The sequence below is a fragment of the Biomphalaria glabrata genome, chromosome 1 (assembly GCF_947242115.1).
Source record: "Biomphalaria glabrata chromosome 1, xgBioGlab47.1, whole genome shotgun sequence".
In the NCBI taxonomy this organism is placed as follows: Eukaryota; Metazoa; Mollusca; class Gastropoda; family Planorbidae; genus Biomphalaria; species Biomphalaria glabrata.
Genome location: NC_074711.1, coordinates 1,340,546 through 1,352,500, shown reverse-complemented (window position 1 = coordinate 1,352,500; position 11,955 = coordinate 1,340,546).

Genomic DNA, 11,955 nt, shown 5'->3' with positions numbered 1-11,955 from the left:
ATATAATGCTAATAATGGTACCAGTCTAAGCATACACATGACACATTAGCAAACAGTAATAACCTTGACATTGTAAAATTTCATGAGATCGATGATTGCCCTTGCAAAGAAGACTATTTTTCTTAGTTTGCTAGTAAATTTTTTTTAAAAAGTTTTTTTTCATTTCAAGAATGCAGTTCAGACGGTTCGTTCCGTTGTCATTTATCTGACACATAAATGTCATATATTGGCATAAAGGTGTCATTCGGCAGCGGCGACCACGTGTTTTCTCAAGTTAATTTGGACGTGTGTTGGGGTTTTATCTGGCATAGAGCTCAAGTTATCTGCAACATTGAAATCTCCATATGCCAGGTAGTCTTATGATATCTGTGGTGTTGAGTCCCTAAGTTGCTTCTGAGATTGCCTTTTGTTAAAAAAAAAAAAATAGAGAGAAAAAAAAAAGACTAGCTCTGTAGGAAAAATTTTTTTTTTTTGCCCCAATCCTGCACCCCCCCTCCTCCTTTTTGTTTCTTTCAGGCTTTTGAAAGGAGCAGACGTGAAAGTGAAATCTAAAGTGCCCTACGCATAAAAAGAAAGTACCATAAACCTAGAACGACGACTCTCACGCTGTAAGCCACTAGCTGTGTAAAGAGCTGAACATCAGCAACACCATCAGCTGTGTACAGGGCTGAAAATCACCACAACCACCAGCTGTGTAAAGGGTTGAACATCAACAACACCACTATCTGCGTAAAGGACTAAACATTACCAACATCACTGGCTGTGTAAAGGGCCGAACATCACCAACACCACCAGCTGTGTAAAGGGCTAAACATCACTAACACCACCAGCTGTGTAAAGGGCTAAACATCACTAACATCACCAGCTGTGTAAAGGGTTGAACATCGACAACACCACTAGCTGTGCAAAGGACTAAACATTACCAACATCACTGGCAGTGTGAATGGCTGAACATCACCAGCTGATGGCGATTGGAAGTTTTAAAAAACAACACATTTCTTGTACCTTATGCTGGGACAAACTTATAGAAGAACTCTTCCATTCCAATGTAACACGGAACGTGTTTTGTGAATAAATCAAGAACGCTAATGATGTCATAATGGGGATAAGCTAAACTGAACTTTCGTATCGTCTGAAATAAAAGAGCTACAACCGGAAGAGGTAGAAGATTTGATTCTGCGGTGCTAACATTACCAGACAAAACATATGAGTTCGTACTTTTACAAGTCAACACTCTGGCTGGCAAAAAAAGGAAGAACTCCTCAATACTGTGAAGAAACGAAAACTGAGCTGGTTTGGTCATACTGTACGACATGACTCACGGCCAGAAGTCATCCTTCAACTTACAGTGGAGGAAGCACGAAGAAAAGGGTCGTCCAAAGAAAAGCTGGCTGGACAACGCAAAAGACTGGGCCGGCCACTCTCTTGATCTCCTGCTAAGAACAGCTGCTGACCGAGAGAAAAGTGTGGGTTGATTTGATTACGCGAACTGTCAGAACACCCCTACGACGAAACTCCAGGCACGGATTAAGGATGAGACGTGTTAGAAATAGAACAAAAATCATCCTAGAACTTTAAAAAACAACCTAGGTGGTCAAAGCTGAATTTATTCTGTACACCGAGTACACCATAAGCTGGTATATATATATATTGCCAAAGATGAAAATCTATAGTAGGGGGTTCGCGCTTTGGACTGTCATCGCGGTGGTGAAAAAATTTTCAGCCCTTCAGTTGTCATCCCCAAGCGTCCTGCGGAAGGTTTGAGTTGGGACATGATAATATTATTTTCTGAAGGAACTTCCAAATCTTTTGGCTTTAGGCGTCACATTAACATATGATAATGCAGAGGACATGATATTCAATTTGATGAAACTTTATTTAAGTATGATACCTTGCCAATTAAAGGTTTGGATTTGTGTTTATTATAATAGGGTACACACTATTATAGCTTTTATATAGCGCTACTTTCATACTTATAGCATGCTCAGAGCGCTTTTGGTCCAATCTCATTTGCGAACCAGTTGGGGGGGGGGGGAGAGGGAGGGGGTATCTAGGAATTTTTTTTTCCGTGCTGCCTTTAGGCGCTCAGTAAACGCAACTCTGCCCGAGTCGGGTGTCGAACCTCGAGCCCCCTTAGCCTCTCGACCACGCTTCCCATATACATTGTAACACATCATTAGCCACGCGACACAGTGTGCCATCCCAAACGAAGACATTTCTTCCTAGAATTCGAGCAGAAATAAAAAAATTTAAAAGTGAACGCTCTGTGATTAGCCTTCATTGTTGATCTACAACCTTTATGAATGTTCTTTGGTCATTTCTTGTGGGATTGAAAACTTGAGAAGCCCTGGCCGTGTTTCAGACGCGAACAGTTCATAGCGGGCGTACACGGTGCGTTTCACACTTGGTATTGTTAATAAGGTCAGATTAAGGGGGAGCTAACCGGCTTTATCTTTCACAACATACACTGTTGATTGTTGATATTTTCTCCCCTGAAGTCACGTAGAGAGAAAAAAAATTGGTTGAGATTTTCCCACTTTTAATGCTAGGGCTGATAAGTGGTGACAAAGGCGAGTTGATTTTTGAATATGGACATTTTTTAGGTCACACTGATAGCGATTTTCGAGACCAAAAAAAAATATAACTTTATAGTATTAGTCAAGTATGCATAGAGTTTTTTGGTTCATAAAATTGTTTTTTTGACTTCATTCAAGTCTAGAAGGACCATATTTGATTTTCATTGTTGAAGAGATAAATATTCGATGTCACACATTAATAGCTGTGCTCTATGCATATCTACTTGTGACTTTGATCTAGCGAACAGAGCTAGAATGCTGCTAGAATTGATAGCTGCCTAGTCGTGCGGTATGCGCTCCGATCTGTCGTTTGGTCGTTTCGATGGTCCCGGGTTCATATCTTGCCCGCTACCATCCCCCGTCGTCCGGTCTGAACTAGGCAGACGATCTTCAACTCTAAAGGCACTAGCGAATTTAGTACGAAACATTTTACAGATCTAGATTTCCTTCTTCTTCAACTAATTAGTTTTGTATTTGCTTATACTGTAGCCATTACGTGTCTTTCTGATTGATTGATTTGCTGGTGTGTGTGTGTGTGTGTGTATTGGCTATAGACTACTATAGGCGGAACAAAATAGCTGCATTTGAAAGGTGAGTGCTTCAGTCTGTTTTGAAATGTGTGTGCTTCAGTCTATTTTGAAATGTGTGTGTGTGTGCTTCAGTCTGTTTTGAAATGTGTGTGCTTCATTCAGTCTGTTTTGAAATGTGTGTGCTTCATTCAGTCTGTTTTGAAATGTGTGTGCTTCATTCAGTCTGTTTTGAAATGTGTGTGCTTCATTCAGTCTGTTTTGAAATGTGTGTGCTTCATTCAGTCTGTTTTGAAATGTGTGTGCTTCATTCAGTCTGTTTTGAAATGTGTGTGCTTCATTCAGTCTGTTTTGAAATGTGTGTGCTTCATTCAGTCTGTTTTGAAATGTGTGTGCTTCATTCAGTCTGTTTTGAAATGTGTGTGCTTCATTCAGTCTGTTTTGAAATGTGTGTGCTTCATTCAGTCTGTTTTGAAATGTGTGTGCTTCATTCAGTCTGTTTTGAAATGTGTGTGCTTCATTCAGTCTGTTTTGAAATGTGTGTGCTTCATTCAGTCTGTTTTGAAATGTGTGTGCTTCATTCAGTCTGTTTTGAAATGTGTGTGCTTCATTCAGTCTGTTTTGAAATGTGTGTGCTTCATTCAGTCTGTTTTGAAATGTGTGTGCTTCATTCAGTCTGTTTTGAAATGTGTGTGCTTCATTCAGTCTGTTTTGAAATGTGTGTGCTTCAGTCTGTTTTGAAATGTGTGTGTGTGTGTGTGTTTCAGTCTGTTTTGAAATGTGTGTGCTTCAGGGAAACTTTGGAACCTATCAATCTACTTTTGAGTTTCCGATGCGTACTGTTTACTTTTGTACCAGTCAATAATTGAAAAGTTTTTTGTTTGTTTGATTATCTTCATCTCTCACTTCGTCTGCTGGATTGTTGGGGCACCACACATGATCAGTCGAGAATCTCTTTCGCTTGAGGATTTTGTGATGCGGCCATACAGCCATGTTTTTTTTTCGTTTCTGACAGTGGTCTGAAGTTCATTCTGTTCCCTTGTATTATGTGTCAACGAAAAGAATAAACATAAGACATAATTTAGCAAAAGTTTTTTTTTTGGAATGATTTTGGGGGGGGGGGGCGCACCTAGTGGCACAGATTCCAAGCTTCGCCTCTGTCAATTTTAATTATTTTATAAAAAAAAAAAAAAAAAACAATAGGTTAATTTGTTATGCCCCTTGAATTTGTGTTTCTAATTATAGGCTTGTATTAATTAACGTTTGCACTGAGATGGAATCGTACGTAATTCTGTTACACAGTAATAGTTTTCAAGCTTATCACATAGAGTACCTGCCTCTCTGTGGCGTACCGAGGGTGGCAGGCGCCTGGGGCGGCAAGGCATGTAATCTCCCAATAGTGTACGTAATTCATATTTGCACGTGAAAAATTACCAGTAAGCAATACAAACTTCACATATAATCAGGGCCGGCCTTAGATGATTGGAGGCCCTAGGCGAAGTGAATTGGTGGTCCTAAATGAAATGAAAAAAAAAAATTTAAACAGAAACAGAGAAAAAATAAAATTGCGCAATTTAATTAAAAACCTGCCCGTCTATACCTAAATTTACGAATAACTGAAATTCATAATTAGCAATTTCCGTACTAGAGACAGAGTTAGATTAGTAAACATGGAGTCATGGTGCTGTACTGTGTTTGACATCTGATCCAAGTTTCGCAAATTTGTCTCTAAATATTTTTTTTTAGTCCTGTGCGAAGCCCCCACCTATTGGAGGCCTTAGGCGATGCCTAGTTTGCTGATACCTAAGGCCGGCCCTGATCTAATGTCAATGAAGTTAACGAGCGTATTGACAGAAATATTTGATAATTAATCATTTTGTGTAGTGTTTCGGCGCCCCTTCTATCCGGCATCCGTTCGGTCCTCCCTTCTAGTATATTGTTTTGGGCTCTTGTTGAAATGTCAACGTTTTCTGATCCAATATAATGGCGACTTTGTACATCTATTGCAGCGGTTCTCAACCTTTTATGCTCGGCGACCCTTTTTTACAATCCCTCACTATGCCGCGACCCCCCCCCCCCCCCCCACACACACCAATAGAAGAATAGGCAACAAAAATCCATATTTTCGATGGTCATAGCGACCCCTGGCAAATCGTCAATCGACCCCCAAAGGGGTCGCAACCCACAGGTTGAGAACCCCTGATCTACTGGATGGAATGATTTTACTTTCTAAATATAGCTACTGTTTGAAGTGTGGTTCATTTCAATCGTTGGTTTGCGGCAATTCCCCGGATGTTTGTTGAAATAAACAAATAATTAGTTGCTTTTATTTCTGTCCGATATATAAAATTAAAAAAAAAAACACAAAAAAACTTGCCCTTTGCTGCGATTTGTCTCCCCTGACACCAATCTATAAAAGTTAAGTCATCAAACTAAAAGGATTGTACAAGCAAATAAAGTTCCGTTGGCTTAAAGCAACAGAATTTAGGAAACAAATGATCGGGAATACCCCAAAAAGTATCTCTTCCCCATCCCCCCCCCCACCACTCAGTATATACACACACACACGCTCGCACACCGAGCGCGAGACTGTCTTTAGGGACATCTCTCTCGCGCTAGACGAACTGCAGACGTGACCTGAAATCGACTTAGCTCATTTGTTTTTCCCGTTCGATTGATGCTTGAAACGGCTAGTTTAACGGCTTGTCTTCTCGGGTGGAGTCGCGCCGAATTCGTTGTAAGCTTTGGGGCAACCAGAGGTGTCTGAGTTTTTGAGTGGCAGTGGCGCCTTGAGGCGTACGGGTCACTTCCGAACTGAAAAATTGAGGCGAATTCCTAATTGCAGTGTATCCCAGATTGAATACATTGATTCAGACACCCTAATCAAGCGTACACGAAGGCGTGTCTTCTTTGCTTCAAGCCCAGCATTAGAATGGTCTTCAAATCGTGTTGCGGAATCTGTTATCAGTTATTGTTAGTTTAGTTCTCTCTCACTGTGTGCAAAACTAGATCAACAAGACCTCTAGTATTCAAAACATTACAAACCATTTCAAACTGCTGAATCTGTGCAGTTATAATGTTTCTCTAAAGAACTAGTCGACCCGCGGCGTAGCATACGATGCTATTTTGCAGGGCCGGCCCTAGCCCTAGGCCACTGCAACCCAAGAGACCGCAGTGGGCCCCGCACTTTCATAGTCCCACGCTAATTCTAAGTGATAAGGGATGCCCGGAGGGGGGGGGGGCTTGGTCTCTTTAGGGGCCATGCATTTTGACATTCAACATTATGGCTTGAGATAATGTACTTAATAAATATGTAAGTCAACTCATTCTGGTACAAATCTTGAACACGTTAGTTCTCACACTTCCCATTCTCGGATCAAGCTGAAATTTAGCACATTGTTCCTAACAGAACGTGAATCGATAAACATATAACCAATTATTAAACTAATTATTGATAATTACTTACAGCATTGAGATACATGGGTGTAAATGTGGAGTTCTTCTCATCGCACAACCTTTTTTTAACATTTTTTTTTTAAATTTTGCTTGTTTCTGGTACTGTTTCTCGTAAAAAGATAATGGCGAGCTCCAAAGACCTTATGATTTGGCTTTAAAGGTTTAGCTTGCATTTTTTTGGACAGCAGTTAGCAGGTCATCGTGGGGCCAGTAATGCGTAGAAGGTATAATACAAATGTACTGCTCATTATAACAGTTGAAGTACTAAAACGAGTCATTTCTTTCTCGACATGCTCAAAATTGTCTGTCTGTGGCATTTTACGTCTCGAGAGACGATTTTTTTCCCTTTGCAACTTCTTGTGTGACTAAAGAGGCCAATCCTTGATACACAGCTGAAGGTCGCAGGTTGGGCATATGGAATCACCAGGCGCCGTTGCATTTTTTACCCTTCTTTCTGCATCTGTAGTCTATGGCATCTGCAATCTGTGACTCTTCCTTTATACTCTCTCTCCATGTGGATCTATCCAGTGATACTTTTTCCCAGCTGCTAGTGTCGATTTTGAAGAGCTTCATGTCGCGTTTGCATACATCCGTATACTGTAAAAATGGGCGACCGGCTGCTCTCCTGCCTTCTATTAGATCGCCATACAGAATGTCTTGTGGAAGTCGACCTACTGGCATTCTACGAACGTGGTCAAGCCAGCCAAGGTGTCTGCTGCTGATAACAGAGCGGATGTCCTGGCACCCTGCTCTTCGTAGCACCTCCTCATTGGTTATCCTATCTTGCCACCTTATTTTAAAGATCCGCCTTAGGCATCGGAGGTGGAAGACATTCAGCTTTTTTTCCTGCCATGAGTAGGTTGACCATGTTTCACTTCCGTACAGAAAGGTGCTCAACACACAGGTCCGGTAGACTAGGGCTTTAGTATTGTTAGTCAGCAATATGTTGTCCCACACTCTTTTCTGCAACCGTGACATGGTGGCCATTGCCTTGGCTATCCTGTTGTTTATGTCTTTATCCAGTAGAGTGTTGTTGGATATGATGGAGCCGATATAGCAAAAGTGATCCACAATTTCTAGTGGTTGACCATTAATGTTTACTTGAGGTGCAGTATTAGTGTTCTGGACTAGTATATTGGTCTTGCTTTGACTAATATTTAAGCCGAACTTCTGGCAAACAGCAGATAGTTGGTCAACCAGGGACTGAAGCGGAATATCAGAATCATCCACAATAGCTGCATCACCAGCATACAGGAGTTCCCTGATAAGTAGCTTCCTAACCTTGGTTTTTGCCCGCAGCCTTGATACATTAAATAGTTTTCCAGAGGATCTTGAATGTAGAAACACACCTTCGTTGATGTTGCTGTACGCATAATGCAGTAGACAGGAGAAGAAGAATATGCCAAACAGAGTAGGTGTGAGCACACATCCCTGCTTGACACCACTGCTAACCTCAAAAGGTGCTGTTCAAGATTAAAGTAAAATAAATTGATTATAACTCAATTCATGATTATTCATATGTTTCAACACTGAAGCTTGGAACTCTAGTTAAGACTCCAAAAACCAAATATAAGCTTCTTTTTAACTCTCTCCCTCCTAATCGACGGTACCATCGTTTATTTAACTTCATTAAATTAAATTAATGTTTAATTTTATAAATATGACTTTGTGTTATATAAAAAAGATCATGCACTCCCCTTTAATTCTATACCAAAAAAAAACAACATTTTCTGATAACAAACAGCAAAGTTATTGAAGCTTAATCATAACAGGGTAGTGAAATAGTAATGAGCAAAATGAAGAATTCCTTCGAAACGTGGAAAAATAATTACGGAGCGAAAGAGTTAAAACATGGAAATTATAAAATTATTGTTTAATGAGACATACTCAGTCTTCTGACACACACACACACACATTGTGGGTCAGATAATTCCAGATCAAACTGATCGCAAAGTGTATCAAAAGTTTGGAACAGAATCTTTGCTAAAGATAGGATCAAGGAGAGAGCAGTGTATCGCCTGTCCGCGTGCTGTGACAAAACGAGGCTGATCGTCTGCTGGGGCCGCGCCGTCAGCCTCTCGCGCTAAGCCATGTTTATACCCGAGCTCTTTCAGCTTGGAAAGGAGCGGGGTGGTGAGAGGAAATGGGAGGGGGGAGGAGTGTAAAACATCCTCTTGAGAAAGGTGGGAGGGTCGTGGAGGGGCGAGGTGTGAAATGAAAGAGAGGGAGAAAAAAAATGAGGCGGGTAGATGGGGGGGGGGGTGAACTAAATCTATCTCTTCTCTAGAAGAACGTTTATTTTACATTCTAACCCCTGGACATGTCTGCCAGGGCCCCGGGGCCCTCCATTTGTTGACACAGATGTTGTTTGACTGCCGAGGAGGGCTCCGGTTACGCTACCCCCCCCCTTTTTTTTCCCCCTCTCATCTCTCCTCTTTTTCTGGTTTGTATCATCCCTCCCCCCCTCCCTGCCTTATTTGTCGAACCAGACTGTGAGTGTAACGGTATGGTCAGGTGCGTGGGGGAAAGGAGAGGGGGGGGGGAGGTGGAGAAAAAACATTCCCGGAATGGGGGAAGCATCAGGCGTATCAAGAAGTACAGGACACTCCTTGATGGTCATTACTGACCTTTCGAGTAGCGGCCGGTTTTGAATGGGGGCGGGTGTGTGTGGGGGGGGGGGGCATAAGTCTGAAAACTGAGCTGACCCCATGTGGTGCTGAACCCCAAGTGGAGTCCCCGCAAATTAAAATAGGGACGTTGTATCGAGTGACCTTTAGAGATGACCCCCCACCTCTCTTCCCGTACACACATTGTACTGGTCAGGAGACATTATCCACTTACGAAGACACACCGTTTAGGAACTTTAGATAGAACATGGCGTTGTCTGAAAATCGTCAACAACTCATTGAATTCAGAGCATAGACATAAATAAATATAGACTGGCCAATTAAAGAGTTTTATGAAACGAAAATTTGTGACTTGCAATTTTGTGTACTTTATTATAAAGCATTTATGAGCAGTATAAAAGTGCTTTTTTAACTTTGATACACACCTATATATGTTGTAAATAAGGAGGCAGTGTAGCTTTGTTTAATCTCTAAGAATGAAGATCATGCAACTTTTCATAATTCGGAAATCCGAATACAATAGATATACATGTTTTCAAGTTACATGAAGTTACTTCCTTTTTCCAGTCTATATTTATTTATGTCTATGATTCAGAGATTGTTATATCGGACAGTTCAAGCAAGTGTAGTCTATTAGAAATGAGGTGTGCATAGATTGGGGTGTAGTTCTATCAGCTATTTAAATATAACAACACGACCACTCTTGGATGGTTATTTTTCATATTTAAAGCAGTGGCGTAGCTAGGGTATGGGGAGATTTTGAAAATCCCCCCGGGCCCCCACTCGAGAGGGGCCCCCAAATGAGTGTTTTTACATTAAAAATTAAATATTACGCAAAATGCAAGGGCCCCCAAAGAGGTCAAGCCCCCCCCCCCCCGATGGAAAATTTCTAGCTACGCCCCTGATTTAAAGAATATTTTTATAGCATCCTGAGCTCTCATATCTTAAAAGTTACAGATGTTCCTTTAAAACAGGGGTTCTCAACCTGTGGCTCGCGACCTCTTGGGGGTCGCCTAATGCCCCTGGATTTTTTGTCTGTTCATCATTGAAAGTTTCATTTGTCCATTTTAACGTGTAACCAGCAGATTTGAACCGTACTAGGTATTCAAACTAGTTCACATCTGTAAATGACGTTAAATGGCGTAATGTTGAAGAATGCGAATGTCGTGGAATGCTGGGTTCGTGCTTCCTGGAGCACTTTTAACACGTGACAATTATATACACTACAAACTGACTTAAGTCCGTTTCAGCAGACAAATATAAAGTTTATTTTACAACATAATAATACTGCACTCCTTGTTAGTGCTACAAGTCAAGGAATAATAAACAATCCTATCCGCATAACAGCGGTATCAAAAAAATATCCAAAACGTTAAACTCTCCAGAGTATATTACAAATCACGTCCGCATCTCAGCGGGTAACACTGTGCAGAATAATACAGATTAACAACTATAAATACGTATCTAAAAAAGACCACTGGCATCAACTGCCTAAAAGATACTTCTTAAGAGTTAACTTAACTCGATTAAAAAGGTAATACTATATAACTGACTCGTACAGAGGATGACACTCGACTGAACTTGACTGACTGACTTGACTGAACTCCAAGTCTAACTTTATTCATTCTACTTCCTGTTTTCTACATCAGGAATTCCACGTGTCTTTTAAACTCTTAACATGACGTGAACATAAGATCAGGCAATGTCAACTGAGACTGTGACAATATCCCATTCTGTTGAGATTGTGTTGCGCCTTCCTCTTCCATTTCCAAGAACAAAAGTTTTCCAGCTTGTTAGTTATTAAGTTCCAATTCAGAAGCAGACGTGATGATTGCAGAAGATGACATTCGTTGTGCTACTGAATTCCTGATCTGGTGGAACAGACACAAGCTCAAACCTTCGCACTACAGTTGGCGTGTTTGTAAATACTGTCGAAACACTATTTCTGTAACAATGTGGTTCACTGTATCAAAGATTGTTATCCATACTTCACCATATTTATCAAATTGTCACTTAAGTATGCAACATTTATGTTGTGAATAGGCAATAGAAAAGTAAATTAATGCAAGTCTGAATAATAACCCCCCTTTTTTTTTTAAATTTTATTATTAGTAAAAGTATCTGTTGTGGCCGCCGCCCAGTTGGAAATTATATTAGGGAGTCGCGGAACAAAAAAGGTTGAGAACCACTGCTTTAAAATATATTGGATGAGTTCCAAGCGCATCATATTTTCTTTTCTGTATGTTAACCTAGTCATGCATGTTAATTAGAGACAAACTCTGCTAAATGATTGGATTTCCTGGCAGATTCAGGCAAACCATTCCATGTTCTAATGGCACTAGGGAAGAAGGAGTATTTGTACGAATTTATTTTATCACATGGTTTAGAATGTTTTTAGCCGCCCCCGAAAGCGGAATAGCAGCTACTAGGTTTGTGTGGTCTGTCTATCCCCGCGGCTCGTTTAGATCACATAAACTAGAAAAGATATATAGAAAATCGGAAATCATATTTTTAGACCTTTCAAAGTTCTGAAAGCGAAAGTGAATCATTAAATTTTTAAAGAATGCAAGCATTTTTTTCTTTCATAAAAATGCGGAATCTTTACTTTTTTTTTTTTCTATATTTTAGTTGTTTTTTTTTTTTTTTTCACTTTATTATCCAAAAAAATACATTGCAAAACAACAACAACGAATTTTATGGTATCATAACAACAAATGCAAAAGCTTTGTTCAGAAATTGTTCATAGTTCTTGCTTTCATTTGCTTGTCC